Source organism: Cebus imitator, unplaced genomic scaffold, assembly GCF_001604975.1.
Source record: "Cebus imitator isolate Cc_AM_T3 unplaced genomic scaffold, Cebus_imitator-1.0 Scaffold352, whole genome shotgun sequence".
Lineage (NCBI taxonomy): Eukaryota > Metazoa > Chordata > Mammalia > Primates > Cebidae > Cebus > Cebus imitator.
The window spans coordinates 1,144,881-1,156,877 of NW_016107667.1; positions in this window are offsets into that span (position 1 = coordinate 1,144,881).

The window sequence follows — 11,997 nt, forward strand, 5'->3', positions numbered from 1 at the left end:
GACCAGCTACCCTTGGGAAGTGAGTGCTTGGTTTGGTTATCTTGCTTTCATGACAAAATCTAAACTTGTTTCGCCTTTATAAAAATCAGTCAGAACTATGTGTTTTAGGGGAGATATTGCTATGTTGCTCAGGCTGGTCTTGAACTCCTGACCTCAAGCCATCCTCCCACCTTGGCCTCCCGAAGTGTTGAGATTATAGGTGTGAGCCACTATGCCCACCCAGAACCATGTATTGTATGATTCCACTTATATAAAATATGCAGAATAGGTAAATCCACAGAGACGGAAAGCAGATAAAGGTTGGCTAGTGCCTGGGGAGTTTGGGTGGAAATGGGAATGACAGCTTTTGAAGATGAGGTTTCTTTTGGGGGCGATTAAAATGTCCTGAAATTGTTTGTGCTGATAGTTGCACAATTTTGTGAAAACAAATGGTAAAAACCATGGAATTGTGCATTTTAAGTGGTTGAATTGTATGGAATGTGAATTATATCTCAATAAGGCTGTTATTTAAAGGAAAACAGTCAGGAATTACTCAGGCGACATTGAGGAGGATGTGTACATGGCTTTATTCCATGGAAGGAGACAAACCACCTTGTATTACTGAAAAGAAAGACTCCGGTCTCCCAGCCTTCTACTCTTACTGTATACACAGTTTCTATTTTGGTCCTTTTTATAGCCTTCTTGTTATAGTTAGTGAGCAACAGTTGAGTCAAAACCCACAGTGGGGCCTTAGTTACAGCTTACCCTTGTTTTCAATCAACAAAAAAATATGACTAATGTCACCATGGCTCAACTCAACCACACATGTGGATTCGGGAGGCTCTGGACATGTACTAGAGGCTGGTGGGGCTGACCAGCTGGAAGGACAGTGGTTAGCTGAACTTAGGCTCCAGGAATAAGATGTTGGTAAAGCCTGTGAAAATGTCTTCCCACGAGCTACGGGCGGAAAGTTGTAGAAGTAACCCTGAGGGAAAACAGAGTTATCTGGCTTGGCCCAGAGATACAGGCTGGAAATTAGTAAGTAGAGCAGATCTTGGAGCCAGCATTCCTCTAGCTAACTTCCAGCCCGGCACCCCTCTTCCACCCCGCCACTTCATACATGACCCCCAAGGGAAGCCGTATCAGGTCCCTAGAGTTGGGGGAAGAGAGACTCAGTGGGAAACTGTAATGAAGTGACTGTGGCAGCGGCAGCGTGATGCCAAAGAGCACCACAGCACAAGACATTTCTCTCCTGTCACTTAGTGACAAGGGCCCTGTGATGGTTAATTTTCTCTGTCAACTTGAGAGAGGCTGAGGCACAAGAAATGCTTGAGCCTGGGAGGCAGAGGCTGCATTAAGCTGAGATTGTGCCACTGCACTCCAGCCCAGGCAGCAAAGTGAGACTCTATCTCAAAAATTACAATAAAATAAAATATAATAAAATAAAATTGGCTGGGTCCGGTCACTCATGCCTGTAATCCCAGCACTTTGAGAGGCTGAGACAGGTGGATCACTTGAGGTCAGGAGTTTGAGAATAGTCTGGTCAACATGATGAAACCCTGTCTCTACTAAAAATACAAAAATTAGCCGGGCCTTGTGATGTGTGTTTGTAGTCTCAGTTACTCAGGAGGCTGAGGCAGGAGAATCTCTTGAACCCAGGAGGTGGAGGTTGCAGTGAACCAAACGCCACTGCACTCCAGCCTGAGTGACTGAGCGAGACTTCATAAAAAAAAAAAAAAAAAAAAAAAAAAAAAAAAAAAAAAAAAAAAAAAATTATCTGTCAACTTGGCTGGGCCACAATGCCTAGATACTTGGTCAAACATTATTCTGGCCCCATTCAGTTGATTGAAGGTCTGAATAGAACAAAAGGCTGACACCCACCCACACCCCTGAAGAGGGACTTCCGCTGCAGGCTGCCTTTGGACTTTGTCTGCAACATCAGTTCTTCAGGGTTCACTGGCAGACTGCCTTTGGACTTCAGCTGCAATGCTTTCCTGAGGCCTCCCTGGTAAGATTTTGGACTTGCCAAGCCCTCACAATCACATCAGGCAGTTCCTTAAGATAAATATTTTTATGTGTATATACACACACACATCCTTTTGGTTCTGTTTCTCTGGGAGCCCTGCTAATATAAGCAGTATTTCTCTTTCTCCAGGATTAGCCATTGGAACAGAACACAAGTGCAGCTCTGACCTTACCAAATGGTGACAGTAGCACAGGGACAGGCACTTTCTGGGTAGGAGCTGAGGCTTTAGTGTAGTGACTTTAAGTAAAGACAGACAATCAGAGTCCTGTGAGAACCCTCACAACACCTTCAACTAGATAAAAGGAACTGGGAAGTCACACTTCTAAGTACACTCGTGGCCAGTGTAGCTTTGGAGAGATGCAGGTTTGCTAAAATTCCAGAGCACATATGAAAAAAACCTCATCATCAAGAGAAATGCAAATCAAAACCACATTGAGATACACACCAGTTAGAATGGCAATCATTAAAACATCAGGAAACAACAGATGCTGGAGAGGATGTGGAGAAATAGGAACACTTTTACACTGTTGGTGGGAGTATAAATTCAACCATTATGGAAGACCGTGTGGTGATTCCTCAAGGATCCAGAACCAGAAATACCATTTGACCCAGCAATCCCATTACTGAGTATATTCCCAAAGGATTATAAATCATTCTACTATAAGGACACATGCACATGTATGTTTATTGTGGCACTGTTCACAATAGCAAAGACTTGGAACAAGCCCAAATGTCCATCAATGATAGACGGGAAAAAGAAAATACGGCACATATACACCATGGAATACTATGCAGTCATTAAAAAGAATGTATTCATGTCCTTTGCAGGGACATGGATAAAGCTGGAAACCAGCATTCTCAGCAAACTGACATAGGAACAGAAAACCAAACACCGCATGTTCTCACTCATAGGTGGGAGTTGAGCAATGAGAACACATGGACACAGGGATGGGAACATCAGACTGGGGCCTGTCGGGGGGTGGGGGAGAAAGACCTAATGCATGTGGGGCTTAAAACCTAGATGATGGGTTGATGGGTGCACCAAACCACCATGGGACATGTATACCTATGTAACAAACCTGCACATTCTGCACACGTATCCCAGAACTCAAAGTATAATAATAATAATAATAAATTCCAGAGCAATTCCCACCTGCCGTGAGAGTTGATGTAAAAAATGCTTCTTCCAGTCAGGTGCAGTGGCTCTCACCTGTAATCCCAACACTTTGGGAGGCCGAGGCAAGCAGATCACCTGAGGTCAGGAGTTCAAGACTAGCCTGGCAAACATGCCAAAGCCCCATCTCTGGTAAAAATACAAAAATTAGCCAGGCATGGTGGCAGGTGCCTGTAATCCCAGCTACTCAAGAGGCTGAGGCAGGAGAATCGCTTGCACCTGGGAAGCAGAGGTTGCAGTGAGCTGAGATGGCGCCACTGTGCTCCAGCATGGGTGACAGAGCAAGATTCTATCTCAAAACAAACAAAAAAAGTGCTTCTTCCAGGGAGGGTTAGTCTTGGGTTGGCTCTCCAAGCACAGAAGGGTTCATCTCAAATTTCTGCTCTTTCTGGACAGAGCTAATCAAATAGTTTTTGGATAGGGACAGCAGCAAACATTGCCACATTCAGCTTCTTGAATGTGCTTCAGAGAGTGGAAGCTGGCCCTTGAAGCTCCCATAACAAGTAACAGCAATTGTTGAGAGTCCTCATGGACATGCGATAATGCTTGGCAGTCAACAGCGGCTCACATTCGGAAATAAGCCCACATGGTCATGCTTACTGAAAACTGTAAACTGCTTTAAAACATATAAAGACATGTATTCCGAAACAAGAGGCTCATAAAAGAGGAAAAGAAAAAGGGGTTTGCTTGGTTCTTAGGAGACAGGGATGGGAGTTCCCTGCAAGCAGAGCTGCACAAGAGATAATACGGAGGCAAAAAGAGGAAGCAGGGAGCAAGGCAAGGCCAAAGTCAACCGAAACAGGAAAATTAGCCAGAAAGCATATTGCTTGCTCTTGGAGGACATTTCCTTCAAGTTCTACCTTGCCCCAAAGCCTAACCCAAGCCAGGGTGGTGAGTGGTGAGCACTCTCACCTCTGAGCGTGACACATGGACTGCATGTACTCTCCTTGGCATATGGCCTGATTTTCTGAAATCATAAGCATTTTGGTGCAACCATCTCGTGACTCCAGTTAAATTTCAAGACAGATTTTTTTTTTTTGAATAGTATATTCTTAGTGCAAGAAAAAGGAACCAGACTGGGCGTTTTGTTTTGTTTTGTTTTTGAGATGGAGTCTTGCTCTGTCACCCAGGCTGGAGTACAATGGAGTGATCTTGGCTCATTGCAGCCTCTGCTTCCTGGGTTCAAGCCATTCTCCTGTCTCAGCCTCCTGAGTAGCTGGGATTACAGCTACCCACTATCACACCCAGCTAATTTTTTGTATTTTTAGTAGAGATGGGGTTTCACCATGTTGGCCAGTCTGGTCTCAAACTCCTGACCTCAGGTGATCCACCTTCCTCGGCCTCCCAAAATGCTGAGATTACAGGCTTGAGCCACGGTGTCCAGCCCCAGACTGGTGTGTTTGTTTGTTTGTTTGTTTGTTTGTTTGTTTTCACAAAGGAATTAATACAGGGAAATTGGTACTCATGAAATACTTGGAAGTACTGAAGGAATAAGCAGGCATGTAGACTGGGGCCTTCTGGAATGTCTACCTGAACGCCATAGAACTGACTCTCATGACAAAATCTAAACTTATTTCACCTTTATAAAAATCAGAGCTATGTATTTTGGGGGAGGTCTTGCTATGTTGCTCAGGCTGGTCTTGAACTCCCGACCTCAAGCCATCCTCCCACCTTGGCCTCCCAAAGTGTTGAGGTTACAGGTGTGAGCCACTATGCTCACCCAGAACCAAGTATTGTATGATTCCATTTGCATAAAATATCTAGAATAGGTAAATCCACAGAGACAGAAAGCAGATATAAGTGGCTAGGGCCTGGGGAGTTTGGGTGGGAATGGGAATGACAGCTTCTGGGGATGAGGTTTTTTTGGGGGGGTGATTAAAATGCTCTGAAGTTCTTTGTGCTGATGGTTGCACAATTTTGTGAAACCAAATGGTAAAAACCATGGAATTGCTCTGCCTGTTAGCCAATAGACAATGTCCTGGTTGTTGCTTGCAGTCAGGCGTTAAGTCCTCACTAGACATCTACCAGAAGGCAACTAACACAGAGCTCTGGCATAGGCAAAAGGGCTTACTCAAACGTAGGCTGGCACTCGGTTCTAGCCCTCTCCTGCTGTCCCCACCACCTCTCTGTCTTATCACTTACCTTCTATCTCCCCTCATCCCTCGTCCTGGAGAATATTTTTTAACCTAGGTAAGGAGCTTTGCTGTTACTCGTGATGTTTTCTCCTTAATCTTTTACCAAATTTGTTTTATCTAGTCCACAAAGGATCTAGACCAGTGGTTTTCAAATGTCAGCCTACATCTGAGTCACTTGGAGGGCTTGTTGAAACACAGAACGCTGAGCCCAACCCCCAGAGGTGCTGATTCAATAGGCCGGCCGGGTAGGGCCCAAGAATTTGGCTTTCTAATAGGTATCCCAGTGATGCTGACGTGGTCTGAAGACTACTTTGAGAACCGCTGGCCCAGGCTTTTAAAACTGCAAAACTGTATTTTCTTCTCATTAGACCCATCTCTTAGATATGAGCAAAGAATGGTTTGTCTGTTCAAATGGGGAGATGGAATAGAAGGAAAAAAAAACAAGAAAGAAAAAATCAATGGTTTAAAAATAGTATTCTAGCATTCAGTAGTAATAATATAACCCTTTTGCTATGCCTTTAATATCTGGAAGAGTGAAGCTTGAGTGCTTGAAAAATCTTGCTCCTAGATGGTACAAAATAATGTCTCCTTTTTCCCTTGAGTATTTTGTCATTGCCAAATCTATCTTAGAGGACAAAAAAGGAGCAAGTTCTTCCTCCCTGCTTTTCCTCTGTTTCCTCTTCTCTTTCCTCATGACCCTTCGATCTCTTCTCTTACTCTTGGGCTCACCCCTCAGTCTTGATTTTTCTCATTCTCTGTTCCTGTCACTTGGAGCTATCCAGTCTTCTCCCAAGTAGAGGGGCTAAAGCTATTACAGTACTTTCAGAGTGCGCCGAGTGATATACATGCAATGCCTCAGTGACAGTCCTGCAGGATGGTATTTTACTTCTCATTTCACAGATTACGAAACAGATGCTCAGAGAGATCACACTGCTAGGAACTGGTGAATCCAGAATTTGAGTCCAGTTTTTTTAGCTTCCAGTCCCAGGTCCTTCCCACATGTTCATGAACTTGTATCATTTAGTATCCCCAGCCCACAGGACACAGACCTGGTCATGCTCAGGGTCAGGTTCCAGCCACAGCTGAGGGCTGAGGGGAGTGGGTTGGACATGGGGCAGGGAGCTGGAAGAACACTTGAGAGACAGCATGTAGGTGAGGCCTGACTTTATTCAGCAGCCCCTTCATAGGGTCAGTGTTATATTTATATACTACAGCTAGTGCTCGACTTACGACCACGATTAGTTCTGACAGACTGGTCATAACACGATGTGGTCATTAAGTTGAGTAGGCTATATGTACAGTACTGTGAAATGATGTTATAAAAATCTTTAAGTCATATTTTACCATAATTTTCTTTCATTGTTCTATATCATAATTTTCTTTGTTCATTTTATGCCATTTGTATCATCTCTACACCATTTTGTTTCTTATTTTTACATTTGTCAGGTTTAAGTAAAACACTGCATTACCAGTACAACTGGTTTAATATTTGCAAAACACGAAATTACAAAATACAGGTGCATACAAAAATACAAAATACAGGTGTAAAAAATACCATAGGAAACATTTTCCCAATTGCAAAACATATCAAAATATATAAACATGTACGAAACATTTTATTGGCCGCTGGTGCTTGGCTGCGGATCGTTGATGTCGTCACCTGAGGCAGCAGTTGGGGTTACTGGAGTTGGTTTTTTCATAAACATGGTGAGCTTTGTCTGAATTGTATGTTTCTTTTTTTCTTCATAAATTTCACGATACGGACAAAACACATCGTGCGCCATCCGTTCGATCCTTGCAAATCGTTCAATGTTTGGGTCCATTGCTTCGAAATGTATAAGTTTATTGGGAGGGGTTTGATGAAAAATATCCAAGACACAAAACACAAATTGCTGTACCAAGTCTGGGATAACAGTTGAAATGGTGCACGCGGAGATGGTAGTGCTGCCAGAAGCTGGTCTGCACTGTCGTACGCCCAGCTGGGCAACGTTTGTGCTGCCAGACGCGGAGCAGTCATGGCTAACGATTGTGGTTGTAAAGTCGAATGGTCATAAGTCGATCAATGCCTGTACACAGACAATAGTGGCTGAGAGCCAAGTGGTAAGCTTCTCTATGTTATGTCTACATGACTGTGATTACAGAAGACACGGGACTGCGCGCTTGCGCCTCAATCCCGCTGAGTCATCTAGGCTGTTTACCTCGGCCTGTGCCTGCTGCCCTATGCCTGCTTGGCTGCAGCACAGCCATGTTCCTTACAGACCTTCAGATGGAGATCTGCAGTGAGTAGACTAAAAAGACTCCATGTCAGATGCCAATCTCTGGGCCAAGTCTTTGTGGGATACTTCCCTCACAGTAGGAACTGCAGAACCATTGCTTCCACTGGGGCATGAGTGTATTTTCATGTCTGGGACATTCAATTTGAAAATGAACATGGTGAGAAATTATGGTCTCACCCTCAAAATCTGACCAAATTCTCAGCATATCCCAGATTGTGTAGATTGTAGGGAAGAAGCATGTTATATTTGGCAGAAATACTCTTAGTCTGGCAGTAAATTTCTTAAAACATAAAAGTGCTTTTTAACATCCTTTCTTTGTCCTCCTCTTGTTGATTTTTGAACACTTCTTCCCAAGCAAGGAATTATGTAACAAGATTTGAAAATTACCAAACTTTGTTAGTTTTCTTTGGTTCCTTTTCTATGTTTCTGTGTACCTTATCTGCTTTAAACTTTAAACTCAGGAATTAACTCTAAAAGCACTTACAATCACTTCTTGGCCTTTTGGCTAAGACCAAGTGTAAAGCACTTCAGAGTGGCCCAGGAACCACATGGGAGCTAGATAACAGTTTCCTAGAGCAAGGTGGCAAGCTCTGAAAAGCTTACTACAGGCCATAAGTTCATACATGGCCCCCTGTGGGGAGATAAGCTGTGAACCTAGGAATATGGATGCCTGTGATAAGTGGTCCTCCCGCTTCTTCCTAAAGTTTCAGATCCCTGTGTCTTTCTGGGCATCTTCAGAAATGTCCATTTCCCATTTGCCATGAAAACCAGACTGATGCAGAAGTTAGGGGTTGTAGACCCTAGAGGTAAACAGCTTCCTCCAGATCCTGGTTCTACCTCTTCCTAGCTGTGTGATCTTGGGCAAGTTATTTAACCTCTCTGGGGCTCAGTTTCCCTCCCTGTACAATGGGAATAAAGCACATTCCTCGCAGGGTTGTAGTATGGCTCAACTAGGTTAATACAGACAAAGTGCTTACTTAGAGCAGTCTATGGTGTATAGCAAATGCTCAGTTAAAGCTGCTGTTCTTGGCCGGGCATGGTGGCTCATGCCAGTAATCCCAGCACTTTGGGAAGCAAAGGCAGGTAGATCACATTAAGTCAGGAGTTCAAGACCAGCCTGGCCAACATGATGAAATCCCATCTGTGCTAAAAATACAACAACAAAAAAATTAGCTTGCCATGGTGTTGCATGCCTATAATTCCAGCTACTTGGTAGGCTGAGGCAGGAGAACTGCTTGAACCCAGGAGGTGGAGGTTGCAGTGAGCCGAGATCGTGCCACTGCACTCCAGCCTGGTGACAGAGCAAGACTTCATCTCAAATAATAATAATTAAAAAATAATAATAATAAAAGGCTTGAGCCAGAACCCTGTGACTTGGGGCTCCCTAGATCCCGGGAAAACCTATACATGTCTCAGTGAGCTGACAGATGTCTGCACTGAGGTGTGAACTTTGATCATTGCCCATCATTTCTACTGGCAGTGAAGCCAGCTGAAGTAGTAGAAGCAGAGATGACTGAGATGATCAGTTTTCTTTTCTTTTTGAAATGGAGCCTTGCTCTTGTTCCCCAGGCTGGAGTGGAGTGGCGCGATCTCAGTTCACTGCAACCTCCACCTGCTGGGTTCAAGTGATTCTCCTGTCTCAGCCTCCCAAGTAGCTGGGATTACAGGCACCTGCCACCATGCCTGGCTAATTTTTTGTATTTTTAGTAGAGACGGGGTATTACTATGTTGGCCAGGATGGTCTCAAACTCCTGACCTCTGGTGATCTGCCCGCCTTGGCCTCCCAAAGTGCTGGGATTACAGGCATGAGCCACTGTGCCCAGCCAGAGATGACCAGTTTTCTAATGAATGGTGTCCAAAGGCTGGGCCCAGACCTGAGGCCTACAGGGAGGCAACGTAGCTGAGATATACACAGTCCCTTCAACAAACATAACATGGGTGGGACAGATGAAGGGGCAAAGGAACCTTGAGAACCCTTGGCCAGTGGTTAAGAGTCAGAAATATCTAGTCTGGGGTCGACTTAAAGCTGTGTTATTTACTCTTTGCGTGACCTTGAGCAAGTCAACCTCGCCCCGCCTAAGTTTCTCCAAGTGTTATGGTCATAATTAAATGAATTTAAGTACTGGTGTATTTAAGATAGTTCCTGAGACAGACTGAGCTCTTAACTGCCATTAATTACTGTTATTAACATCAATATTCGAGCAGCACCAGCTGATGGGGAGGAGGAGGATCCAGGTTTGGGTGGGTGAGTGAGAGCAAGTGGGGAGTGAACCTGGCTGGCTAGACTGGCTCTGGCAAAGGTAACCGGGTGGCTGAGTAGATAAGGCAAGCTAGCATTCAGTTCAGTTGATTGTTAGTATCTTCAGGGAGCAAAGTAAGAAGCTGGAATGACTGTGGGAGAGTTGGGATAATAGACCAAAGTCAGGAAAGAGTCGTGGCTTTTGAGCAATTGACTTAATCCAAACAGAGCCCCAGCCAGGGACTGAGGAAGGTTGGAGAGGAAAGCATATTGCCAAAGAGGAAGACAGGGTGATTGAACCCCAGCTAATGGGCAGGGTCCAGTTCTAATGCGGGAAACTGAGGCACATGGGCATCCTAATAAACTAGGTCACTGTAAAGTGGAATGTCAAATAGAGGAAGGAAGGGGAGAAAAGGCTGAGATGAGGTAGACCTGGAACTCTCAGAGTTCTGCTGTAGCCCAGGAGAGAATTACCAGCATGCTAGAGGTGGCAGAGCCAGTGGGGCTGAGCCTTCTGAAGTTGTTTGTTTTGAGACAGAGTCCCGCCTGTCACTAGGCTGGAGTACAGTGGCATGATCTCGGCTCACTGCAACCTCTGCCTCCTAGGTTCAAGCGATTCTCCTGCCTCAGCCTCCTGAGAAGCTGGGACCATATGTGCACACCACCACACCCAGCTAATGTTTTTGTATTTTTGGTAGAGACGTGGTTTCACCCAGGATGGTCTTGATCTCCTGACATTGTGATTCACCAGCCTCAGCCTCCCAAAGTGCTGGGATTACATGTATGAGCCACCATGCCCAGCCTGAAGTTCTTTCTAGAGCAGTCATGGTCACCAGTGTCTCCAGCCAGGTTCCTTGCTGTCACCTACACACCCAATCAGAGTGCAAACTGCCCTGTGCCAGACCACAGCTCCTAGCAATGTGATAATCTGGTGCCCAGGGATGTGAGAGTGATCAGTGCACATGAATCCAAGGCAGAGAGGAGTATGGTGACCACTCCTCCACAGTGACAAGAGCCTGTACTTGGAAGAAAAGGACTTCTCTTATCTGCCTAGAACACAAATGTAGTTTGTAATTGGAAGAGAGCTCCTGAGTTTGCCCCAGCTGTCTGCTCAGTTTTTCCTCTTTTTTTCTGAGATGGAGTTTCCCTCTTGTTGCCCAGGCTGGAGTGCAATGGCACGATCTTGGCTCACTACAACCTCCACTTCCCAGGTTCAAGCAATTCTAACTCAGCCTTCCTAGTAGCTGAGATTACAGGTGCCCACCACCATGCCTGGCTAATTTTTTTGTATTTTTAGTAGAGATGGGGTTTCACCATGTTGGCCAGGCTGGTCTCAAGCTCCTGGCCTCAGGTGAGCCACCCACCTTGGCTTCCCGAAGTGCTGGGATTACAGGTGTGAGCCACCATGTCTGGCCTTGTCTGCTCAGTTTTATAACAACTGCTGAAGCAAAATGAAATGAAAAGATTGGAGTGTAAGAATGAATAAAATGACTTGGCCTGCACATTTTTTGGAATTACCCCAAATAGTTTATCAAATATGTAACGCTTTGGGTTCAAATTGGAATTTTTTGTTTGTTTCTTTCTTTTAATTTAGAAGCAACCCTGGATATTTGACCTCTGTTATAAATTGTGTTACCAGGAGCCTGGAAGTTTGTATTTCAAATTTCCTGTCATTTTTTTTTCTTTTTTTATGCAGTTGTTTGTAGTCATGCACTACTAATTTAAGAAAAAAAAAATCACTTGAACTCAGGAGTTTGAGGTTGCAGTGATTGCACCACTGTACTCCAGCCTGGGTCACAGAGCAAGACCCTGTCTCAAGGAAGAAGAAGAAAAGGTATCTGGTTTGAACAATGGAAATGAGGGAATCTGACTTTCACCTTTGTAGATTAAAACCTTTCAGTCCAGGTCATAGACTTTGGGTTTTTGAGGGTTTTTTCTTTCTTTCTTTTTTTTTTTTTGAGAGTTTATGGTCATCATCCAATAATTAAAAAAAAAATCTGTCATGCTTCTTACAGTGTAAACTATATCTGTATTATTTTCTAACTCTCTTCTGGCACAAAAATTTCAATTTAGGCACAAGATCTGAGAAGATGGTGTCGGGACAAAGGGGTAAAGATGATTCCTTTGTGAATTTCACCAAAGCATGTTTTTAAAATATTGCACTATTA